Source organism: Oncorhynchus nerka, linkage group LG15 (assembly GCF_034236695.1).
Source record: "Oncorhynchus nerka isolate Pitt River linkage group LG15, Oner_Uvic_2.0, whole genome shotgun sequence".
Lineage (NCBI taxonomy): Eukaryota > Metazoa > Chordata > Actinopteri > Salmoniformes > Salmonidae > Oncorhynchus > Oncorhynchus nerka.
In genome coordinates this window covers 79,926,730-79,938,774 of record NC_088410.1, presented here as the reverse complement: position 1 = coordinate 79,938,774, position 12,045 = coordinate 79,926,730, and the positions used below count along the sequence as shown (strand labels likewise).

Genomic DNA, 12,045 nt, shown 5'->3' with positions numbered 1-12,045 from the left:
TATGAACATAACAAGATTCAACAACTGAGACATAAACTCAACAAGTTCCACAGACATGTGACTAACAGAAATGGAATAATATCTCCCTGAACAAAGGGGGGGTCAAAATAAAATTAACAGTCAGTATCTGGTGTGGCCACCAGCTGCATTAAGTACTGCAGTGCATCTCCTCCTCATGGACTGCACCAGATTTTTTGCTGTGAGATGTTACCCCACACCTCCACCAAGGCACCTGCAAGTTCACAGACATTTCTGGGGGGAATGGCCCTAGCCCTCACCCTCCGATCCAACAGGGCCCAGACGTGCTCAGTGGGATTGAGATCCGGGCTCTTCGCTGGCCATGGCAGAACACTGACATTCCTGTCTTGTAGGAAATCACGCATTGAATGAGCAGTATGGCTGGTGGCATTGTCATGCTGGAGGGTCATGTCAGAATGATCCTGCAGGAAGGGTACCACATGAGGGACGAGGATATCCCTGTAACACACAGAGTTGAGATTGCCTCCAAATCGATCCTGCTCCAGAGTACAGGCCTCGGTGTAACGCTCATTCCTTAAATTCCTCATTCCTACGATAAACTCGAATCCAACCATCACCCCTGGTGAGACAAAACCACGACTCGTCAGTGAAGAGGACTTTTTGCCAGTCCTGTCTGATCCAGAAACGATGGGTTTGTGCCAATGATTCTTATGTAGAAGATGTAAATAATATTTGCTGGTCTGTGATGTGTAATGAGGAGCAACCAGACACTGCACTTGACACATTTATGAAATTGCTTATTCCAGTTACCAATAAGCAAGCACTATTAAGAGAATGACTGTAAAAACTGTTAAATCCCCATGGATTGATGAGGAATTTAAAAATTGTGTAGTTGAGAGGGATGAATGGAAAATAAGTCTGGCTGCACAGCCGATTGTCAAATGTTCTGCAAATTGAGAAATCATGTTACTCAACTTAATAACAAAAAGAAGAAACTGTACTGTGAAACAAAGATACATTATTTAAAGAATGATGATAAAAAAAAGCTTTGGAGCACGTTAAATTACATTTTGGGCAAAAGGCAAAACTCAGCTCCATTATTCATTGAATCAGATGGCATCACAAAACGACTTTAATTATTTTTTTCATTTGCAAGATTAGCAAACTTAGGCATGCCAACAGCATGACGTGCCAACAACAAATTCTGAACCAACACATCCATGCATAACTGACCAAATTATGAAAGACAAACGTTGTCATTTTGAATTCTGTAAAGTGAGTGTGGTAGAGGTGAAACAATTATTGGTGTCTATCAACAATGACCAGCCACCTGAATCTGAACATTTGGATGGAAAATTACTGAGGATGATAGCGGACGATATTGCCACTCCTATTTGCCATCTCTTCAATCTAAGTGTACAGGAAAGTGTGTGTCCTCAGGCCTGGAGGGAAGCAAAGTCATTCCGCTACCCAAGAATAGCAAAGCACTCATTACTGGCTCAAACAGCTGACCAATAAGCCTGTTACCAACCCTTAGTAAACTTTTGGATAAAAAAATGTGTTTGACCATATACAATGCAATTTCACTGTAACAACAGATTTTCAACACGCTTATAGGGAAGGGCATTCAATGTGTAAGGCACTTACACAAATTACTGATGATTGGCTGAGAGATATTTATAATACAACGATTGTGAGAGCTGTTTTGTTAGACTTAAGTGCAGCTTTTGACATTATCGATAATAATCTGCTGCTGGAAAAACGTACAGTACCAGTCAAAAGTTTGGAAACACCTCATTCAAGTTCAAGTTTTTCTTAATTTTTTAACCTTTTTCTACATTGTTTTAATAGTGAAGACATCAAAATGATGAAATAACACATGGAATCATGTAGTAACCAAAAAAGTGTTCATCAAATTAAAATATATTTCATATTTGAGATTCTTCAAAGAAGCCACCCTTTGCCTTGATGACAGCTTTGCACACTCTTGGCATTCTCTCAACCAGCTTGAAAGAGTTCCCACATATGCTGAGCACTTGTTGGCTGCTTATCCTTCACTCTGCAGTCCAACTCATCGCAAACCATCTGAATTGGGTTGAGGCTGGGTGATTGTGGAGAACAGTTAATCTGATCCAGCACTCCATCACTCTCCTTCTTGTTCAAATAGCCCTTACACAGACTGGAGGTGTGTTGGGTCATTGTTCTGTTGAAAAACAAATGATAGTCCCACTAAGTGCAAACCAGATGGGATGGCGTATCGCTGCAGAATGCTGTGGTAGCCATGCTGATTAAGTGTGAATTCTAAATAAATCACCTACAGTGTCACCAGCAAAGCACCCCCACACAATCACACCTCCTCCTCCATGCTTCACGGTGGGAACAATAAATCCGTTCACCTACTCTGCGTCTCACCAAGACACGGTGGTTGGAACTCAAAATCTCAAATTTGGTCTCATCAGACCAAAGGACAGATTTCCACTTGTCCATTGCTCATGTTTCTTGGCCTAAGCAAGTCTCTTCTTCTTAATGGTGTCCTTTAGTAGTGGTTTCTTTGCAGAAATTCGCCCATGGAGGCCTGATTCACACAGTCTCCTCTGAACAGTTGATGTTGAGATTTCTGTTACTTGAACTCTGTGAAGCATTTATTTGGGCTGTAATTTCTGAGGCTGGTAACTCTAATGAACTTATCCTCTGCAGCAGAGGTAACTCTGGGTGGCGGTCCTTTCCTGTGGCGGTCCTCAAAAGAGCCAGTTTCATAATAGCGCTTGATAGTTTTAGCGACTGCACTTGAAGAAGCTTTCAAAGTTCTTGACATTTTCCGTATTAACTGACCTTCATGTCTTAAAGTAATCATGGACTGTCGTTTCTCTTTGTTTGAGTTGTTCTTGCAATAATATTGACTTTGTCTTTTACCAAATAGGGCTATCTTCTGTATACCACCCCTAACTCTAACTCAAACCCACAACTCAAACGCATTAAGAAGGACAGAAATTCCACAAATGAACTTTTAACAAGGCACACCTGTTAATTGAAATGCATTCCAGGTAACTACCACATGCAGCTGGTTGGGAGAATGCCAAGAGTGTGCAAAGCTGTCATCAAAGCAAAGGGTTGCTACCTGCTCACTATACCTTATCCAACCTATTAGTTCCACCACCCACACATGCAATGACATCTCCTGGTTTCAATGATGTTTCTAGAGACATTATACCTTGATGCTATTTTATCGCCCCCAGAAACCTCCTTTTACTCTCTGTTCCAGACGTTCTAGACGACCAATTCTTATTGCTTTTAGCCGCACCCTTATTCTACTCCTCCTATGTTCCTCTGGCGATGTAGAGGTGAATCCAGGCCCTGCAGTGCCTAGCTCCACTCCTATTCCCCAGGCGCTCTCTTTTGACGACTTCTGTAACCGTAATAGCCTTGGTTTCATGCATGTTAACATTAGAAGCCTCATCCCTAAGTATGTTCTATTCACTGCTTTAGCACACTCTGCCAACCCGGATGTTCTAGCTGTGTCTGAATCCTGGCTTAGGAAGACCACCAAAAATTCAGACATTTTAATTCCAAACTACAACATTTTCAGACAAGATAGAACTGCCAAAGGGGGCGGTGTTGCAATCTACTGCAAAGATAGCATGCAGAGTTCTGTCCTACTATTCAGGTCTGTACCCAAACAATTTGAACTTCTACTTTTAAAAATCCACCTCTCTAAAAACAAGTCTCTCACCGTTGCCACCTGCTATAGACCACCCTCTGCCCCCAGCTGTGCTCTGGACACCATATGTGAACTGATTGCCCCCCATCTATCTTCAGAGCTCGTGCTGCTAGGCGACCTAAACTGGAACATGCTTAACACCCCAGCCATCCTACAATCTAAACTTGATGCCCTCAATCTCACACAAATTATCAATGAACCTACCAGGTACCTCCCCAAAGCCTTAAACACGGGCACCCTCATAGATATCATCCTAACCAACTTCCCCTCTAAATACACCTCTGCTGTCTTCAACCAAGATCTCAGCGATCACTGCCTCATTGCCTGCATCCGTAATGGGTCAGCGGTCAAACGACCTCCACTCATCACTGAAACACTTCAGGGAGCAGGCCTTTCTAATCGACCTGGCCGGGGTATCCTGGAAGGATATTGATCTCATCCCGTCAGTAGAAGATGCCTGGATATTTAAAAACAAATGCCTTCCTAACCATCTTAAATAAACATGCCCCATTCAAGAAATTTAGAACCAGGAACAGATATAGCCCTTGGTTCTCCCCAGACCTGACTGCCCTTAACCAACACAAAAACATCCTATGGTGTTCTGCATTAGCATCGAACAGCCCCCGTGATATGCAGCTGTTCAGGGAAGCTAGAAACCATTATACACAGGCAGTTAGAAAAGCCAAGGCTAGCTTTTTCAAGCAGAAATTTGCTTCCTGCAACACTAACTCAAAAAGGTTCTGGGACACTGTAAAGTCCATGGAGAATAAGAACACCTCCTCCCAGCTGCCCACTGTACTGAAGATAGGAAACACTGTCACCACTGATAAATCCACCATAATTGAGAATTTCAATAAGCATTTTTCTACGGCTGGCCATGCTTTCCACCTGGCTACTCCTACCCCGGTCAACAGCACTGCACCCCCAACAGCAACTCGCCCAAGCCTTCCCCATTTCTCCTTCTCCCAAATCCATTCAGCTGATGTTCTGAAAGAGCTGCAAAATCTGGACCCCTACAAATCAGCCGGGCTAGACAATCTGGACCCTTTCTTTCTAAAATGATCTGCCGAAATTGTTACCACCCCTATTACTAGCCTGTTCAACCTCTCTTTCGTGTCGTCTGAGATTCCCAAAGATTGGGAAGCAGCTGCGGTCATCCCCCTCTTCAAAGGGGGGGACACTCTTGACCCAAACTGCTACAGACCTATATCTATCTTACCATGCCTTTCTAAGGTCTTCGAAAACCAAGTCAACAAACAGATTACCGACCATTTCGAATCTCACCATACCTTCTCTGCTATGCAATCTGGTTTCAGAGCTGGTCATGGGTGCACCTCAGCCACACTCAAGGTCCTAAATGATATCTTAACCGCCATCGATAAGAAACATTACTGTGCAGCCGTATTCATTGATCTGGCCAAGGCTTTCGACTCTGTCAATCACCACATCCTCATCGGCAGACTCGGCAGCCTTGGTTTCTCAAATGATTGCCTCGCCTGGTTCACCAACTACTTCTCTGATAGAGTTCAGTGTGTCAAATCGGAGGGTCTGCTGTCCGGACCTCTGGCAGTTTGTATGGGGGTGCCACAGGGTTCAATTCTTGGACCGACTCTCTTCTCTGTATACATCAATGAGGTCGCTCTTGCAGCTGGTGAGTCTCTGATCCACCTCTACGCAGACGACACCATTATGTATACTTCCGGCCCTTCTTTGGACACTGTGTTAACAACCCTCCAGGCAAGCTTCAATGCCATACAACTCTCCTTCCGTGGCCTCCAATTGCTCTTAAATACAAGTAAAACTAAATGCATGCTCTTCAACCGATCGCTACCTGCACCTACCCGCCTGTCCAACATCACTACTCTGGACGGCTCTGACTTAGAATACGTGGACAACTACAAATACTTAGGTGTCTGGTTAGACTGTAAACTCTCCTTCCAGACCCATATCAAACATCTCCAATCCAAAGTTACATCTAGAATTGGCTTCCTATTTCGCAACAAAACATCCTTCACTCATGCTGCCAAACATACCCTTGTAAAACTGACCATTCTACCAATCCTCGACTTTGGCGATGTCATTTACAAAATAGCCTCCAATACCCTACTCAACAAATTGGATGCAGTCTATCACAGTGCAATCCGTTTTGTCACCAAAGCCCCATATACTACCCACCATTGCGACCTGTACGCTCTCGTTGGCTGGCCCTCGCTTCATACTCGTCGCCAAACCCACTGGCTCCATGTCATCTACAAGACCCTGCTAGGTAAAGTCCCCCCTTATCTCAGCTCGCTGGTCACTATAGCATCTCCCACCTGTAGCACATGCTCCAGCAGGTATATCTCTCTAGTCACCCCCAAAACCAATTCTTTCTTTGGCCGCCTCTCCTTCCAGTTCTCTGCTGCCAATGACTGGAACGAACTACAAAAATCTCTGAAACTGGAAACACTTATCTCCCTCACTAGCTTTAAGCACCAACTGTCAGAGCAGCTCACAGATTACTGCACCTGTACATAGCCCACCTATAATTTAGCCCAAACAACTACCTCTTTCCCAACTGTATTTAATTAATTTATTTATTTTGCTCCTTTGCACCCCATTATTTTTATTTCTACTTTGCACATTCTTCCATTGCAAAACTACCATTCCAGTGTTTTACTTGCTATATTGTATTTACTTTGCCACCATGGCCTTTTTTGCCTTTACCTCCCTTCTCACCTCATTTGCTCACATTGTATATAGACTTGTTTATACTGTATTATTGACTGTATGTTTGTTTTACTCCATGTGTAACTGTGTCGTTGTATCTGTCGAACTGCTTTGCTTTATCTTGGCCAGGTCGCAATTGTAAATGAGAACTTGTTCTCAACTTGCCTACCTGGTTAAATAAAGGTAAAATAAGAAATAAAATAAAAAATAAACTTTGATGAATCTCAAATTTAAAACATATTTTGATTTGTTTAACACTGTATTGGTTTCTACATGATTCCATATGTGTTATTTCATAGTTTTGATGTCTTCACTATTATTCTACAATGTAGAAAATAGTACAATAAAGAAAACCCTTGGAATGAGTAGGTGTGTCCAAACTTTTGACTGGTACTGGATGTGTTATGGCTTTACATCCACAGCTATATTGTTGATCAAGAGTTACCTGTCTAACAGACCACAGAGGATGTTATTAAATGGACTCCTCTCCAACATAATCCAGGTAGTCAAGAATTCCCCAGGGCAGCTGTCTAGGTTTATTACTTTTAAAAATCTTTACTAATGACCTGCCACTGGCTCTGAGTAAAGCCAGTGTGTTTATGTATGCTGATGGATCAACACTACACATGTCAGCTACCACAGCAAGTGAAATCACTGCAACACTTAACAAAGAGCTGCAGTCAGTTTCAGAATGGGTGGCAAGAAACAAGTTAGTCCTTATATTTCTAATACTAAAAACATTGTATTTGGAACAAATATTTCACTAAACCCTAAACCTCAACTAAATCATGTAATGAATAACGTGGAAATTGAGCAAGTTGAGGAGACCCTTGAATTGTTAACTGTCAAGGCCAAAACATATTGATACAACAGGAGCTAAGATGGGGAGAGGTCTGTTCATAATTCTGTTCATAATTTCTTTACAGGCCCTAGTTCTTTTGCACCTGGACTACTGTCCCGTTGTGTGGTCAGGTGCCACAAAGAGGGGCTTAGGAAAATTGCAATTGGCCCAGAACAGGGCAGCACGGCTGGCCATTAAATGTACACAGAGATCTAACAATAATAATATGCATGTCAATCTCTCCTGGCTCAAATTCCACAACAGCCCAATGCAAAGTCAGATACTTTGTGAAGGAGTTCAGTGCCACCTGCTTGTGAGTATTCCGTCCTCCTCCAATAAGCAGAGGAGATGATGATGATGATGGTGGTGGTGACAGTAAACCTCATGGAGGCGAGTCCAATAGAGAAGAGCAGTGAAGTGTAAAGTAGAGCAAAGCTACAGTACTATACCTCCCAGCTGTGTTCCTCAGCAGCAATGTCCCTGGTTGGAGCGAGTGAGGCGACACACGTAGGATACACACAAAGCTCTGTCCGTCGGTTCACACACACACCTGCTCTGACCAGTCCTGGACACACTCCTGTCCTGTGCCCTAGTGTCCGCTCTGCTGGCAGTCTGAGAGTCTAACCCCCACATAGCCCGACGTTGAAAGCCTACTGTTATAGATGCACACACAAGTGAAAGGAGGGAGGCGTGGTTTCAGATGAGATAGATAAAAGAGGGAGGGAGAAGGAGAGAAGGTCCCTCAATCTGCAATTCATTTTTTCCTCACTCCCCTTTTCACAGCGTCTCTGTCTCCCTTTCCCTCTCTATCACATAATTATCTTGCACTCTTTAACATTCACTCACACACACTCCTGAAATGCTCTAGCTCTCTTTTTCTCCAACACACTGAAACTCCCTCTGTTTCTCCATCTCTCTTTCTCCTCGTGGTCCTCACGGTCTCCCCCTCTTTCTCTATCCCCTTCTCTTTTTCTCCCACTCTTTTCTTCATATCTCTTTCTACTTGTCAATTTCACCCTAATTTTCTCCCTGTCTCTTTCTCTCTCTTTCTCTCGCTCGACTCTCATTCATGTGGCTGTGGTGTGTGTGAGTGAATCAGGGCAGATCTAGCCATCTGTTGGAGCCTCTGCGCTTTACCTATTCACACACTCATAAAGGCAGGGCCAGGGAGAAGAGAGAGAGAAAGGAAGGGGAGGGAACCAGGGATCAATCTTAATGCTGGAGGGCGGGAGAGGAGAGGAGAGGGAGAGGGAGAGTTTGGCATACACACTATATTTATTAGCCTGGCACCTCCAATAGGCTCGCTGGCATGGCCATGCCCGTTTAGAGGAACAGCACCAACAACCTGAAGAGAGGAATATGCATTCAAGTACAAACGCATGCACACCCACCCAACACCACACCCACACACCATACACACATGAATGCATACACACACACACACATGCACACACTTCCACAAATAAGCACAAACACACTGTCAGAGTAAAACAGAGCACAATTTCCCATACACATCCCTAAATACAGTATCTCCATCGTAATGTAGCCAATGCTTTCATTTTCTTGTTTGTATAGCAGGTTGACATTTATTGTCATTAGTCTTGTCCTGGAGGCAGAACTGAGCAATCACTAACGGCAAAGTCCAAATTGGCTATATTGTAAAAATTCACAAAAAACAAAAACAGCAAATCATGAAAATAGCTTTTTGGTCTTCATTTAAGGTTTGGGTTAGTCATTAGTGTTAGCAGTGTGGTTTGGGTTAAGGTTAAGTTTAAAATCAGATTTTACTACTTTGTAGCTGTGCCAGCTAGTGACCACTCTGCAAAGCTGCCTCCAGAACAAGATTCATGACAAAAAACACTAACCTGCATTTGTTTGTATGTGTTCGATGCAGCAGCAAGTATTTGTCATAAGTGCCAGTGTCACTTCCCATCTCTCCTCAGGAAGGGATGAGATGGGGCTGGAGGAGGAATCCATCACTGTCTTCTGGTCTCCCTGGTGATTAATGCTTCTGTTTATTATTTTCTGCAGGTTATTTAGATGCATCCGCAGCACCACATAGATGGAAACCCTCCTCTCCCTCTCCTCCTTTCGCACTCCCCCCTCTTCCTCTCCTCTCACCCATCCAATCAATAACTCCCTTATCTAGTTCTGTATTTCTATACTGCTCATGGAAATCAGAGAGGGAGATTAATTTTGAGCCACTCACAATCGATTCAATTGTAACACCTGCAATATTTCATCTATCTGTCAGTTTGTCAGGCAAGCATATTCCCTTGCTGCAAAGATAATATCATGCTGCCTCGAAAACATTAAATTATACTTCTATGTGATGACCTTCCTTACAGCACAGAAGAACCTTGAAATACTGAGTTTTACATTGTTGGTAAATGATCAGCCTTGTCACAATCCTCCTGAACATTGTCTGCCCCCAAGAACAGTCTGCAGCTATTGTCTGATTGACTTAGTAAAGTTTGACACGATTCATAACAACACATACTGTTATAAAATGATCTTATCTCTGAGTGTATTTTTGACCCAAGTCAAGCTCCTAATATAAACCACATTCCAGTGATCCAGTGAACATAAAAGAAGCTGGATTAGGATGAGTTCCCCGAGACAAACATGTTTTTCCTGAGCAGAGATGACATGCCAACACATGAGCCCATGACACCACTTTATGATATGATTTATTCATACACTTCAGCTGTGTCATCGTGGCACTGACGTCTGACTGTATTACCACCTAATCTCATCCTCACTCTGACATCCTACTACCCATTGGTCATCTACGTTCCTCGTTTAGGTTTTATGGTGACTGATAGGTGAGAGATTGAAGTTTGTTATTGCAAAAATCCATTTTAGATACTGCTATTGCCCAGATTTCTGGGAAGATCTATAAGATAATTATCTTATAGATCTTCCCAGAAATCTGATTCCATGATTGCTGATTCAGATTTTTTGTTGTTGAATATACTAACACTGTGGATAATGATGCTGTTTTATTAACAAGCTAATTAACTATTAATAAGTGGAAATTGATTCAGTGGTATTTGGACGACTATTCATCTAGAGTAGATGATCAGTATAGATAGATTTAGATTTAGTATTACAAAAGTGTACAATATGCTATGTACATCAAAGTTTCTAAGTACATTAGAAAACTGTACAGCTACAGGCAGGAAAGAGTCCAGCCTTGAACTCCACAGAGAGCCCAAGCTGGATGCAGTAACCTTGGGAAACTTGTTGTTTTGCCTTACATTTTGTGCTTCAGTGGGCTTCAAGCTGAGAGCCATGTTAGCCCCTTTGGGTGAGGTTGTTGGGCCAGCAAATAAATAAGAAAGAATGATCTTTCCTCTAATACTCCAAACAGACATCTATGTTGCGCCCTGCTAGGCTATTGTCCTTGGCTCGCAGTCCCAGTTACAAATGAATATGTTATTTTGCACAGTGCGCGGCTCACTGATAAAAATATCTTGTGTCAGCTGTGTTTGTGAAGCGGGAGGACTTTGTGCAAATGAGACTGACCCCTCTCTATCTCTGAAAGCACTCCTCTTTCTATTCTCTCTGTTTTTTTGGTTCAAGGGTGAGCTGAGCCCCTCTTCCAGTCCTCCCCCAGCCCTCCACTCCTCCCACCCTCTTCAAAAAGAGAAATCCATGGCTGAATACGGGTGTCTATCCATCAGCACGCCCTAGCATTGAGACACCCCTTGATCACCATGACTACTCAGGGAGAGAGTGAGCCATCACAGAGGATGTGAATGGAGGTGCTCTGAATGTGGAGACTCAGCCACAGAGGCTTGAATGACATTGGGGATGAGTACAGCGTTGCAGAACCCTCAACATAGCTTATAGGCTACTCCTAGTATGCATATAGCCAATAGTAATCTCTAGGCATTTGGCTTTAACCCACTATTGGCCCATCACCATACTCCACTGGTCTGACTCATGGCCCTGCATATAAATCACACTATATCACCCTGTGGCCATTACTGAAAGTGCTACAGTATTCTGAACACACAACACACAGCCACTTGGACTAGCGTCCAGGGTACCATTTGGTACATATTCACCAGTGTGTATGGGGGACTTATGCTAATGGAAACATTTAGCTGTTGGGCACGCAATATATTAGTAGTACACCCATTTTCCATGGATGCCATCTGAATGCAAGGCAATGATTTAGCCGAACATCCAATGGTCATTAGGTCCCCAGTGATGATGAATATCACTCATCATCTTGTCATGTCTAATGTATTCTCGCCTTATTTATTTGTCCTCACATCACAATCTCCCATTATGACCATAAATAGTTTATGAACAACCATTTATTTCAAGCAATTGGCTCTATGCCCCACAGTACTGTAATAATTAATTAATAAGCGCCCACCTCTCCATATATACATGATCTTCAATGTGGGAGAAAGGAAACAATGGGACAGAGAGACAGAGATAGACAGACAGAAAATAAGAGAAAGAGGGAGGTCCTCACCAATGTCCCCTCCTCCATCTCATGTCTGGACTACCATGTCAACAGGAGGAAGTGTTAGCGCAGTCTGGAGCATGGCGACCATGTGTCCACATCAGTATCATCAACAGTTCCTAAAATGACAATGTGAGAGGTCGGTTTTGGAAATCTGAGAAGCGGAAGATTACCTTGAAGAAGGATCACATTTTATTCATCAGTGGCGTAACACAGTATCCTCTCATTACAAAGCTGCTGCACATTAATTAGTACAGGAGGATACATCAGAACAAACACCTTTCCATTTACCCTGTATCCTCCTCACTCCCATCT

General features: G+C 43.0%; 1 protein-coding gene across 1 annotated transcript in view; it reads right to left on the bottom strand.

Annotated features, from left to right (window-relative positions):
* LOC115143360 (extracellular sulfatase Sulf-2-like) overlaps positions 1-7,896 on the bottom strand; it is a 75,024-nt gene extending 67,128 nt beyond the window's left edge. Inside the window, exon 1 of the mRNA XM_029683687.2 lies at positions 7,697-7,896. The gene's annotated coding sequence lies outside the window, so the exon portion shown is untranslated. The remainder of the gene's footprint in view (positions 1-7,696) is intronic.
* Positions 7,897-12,045: the final 4,149 nt, after the last annotated feature.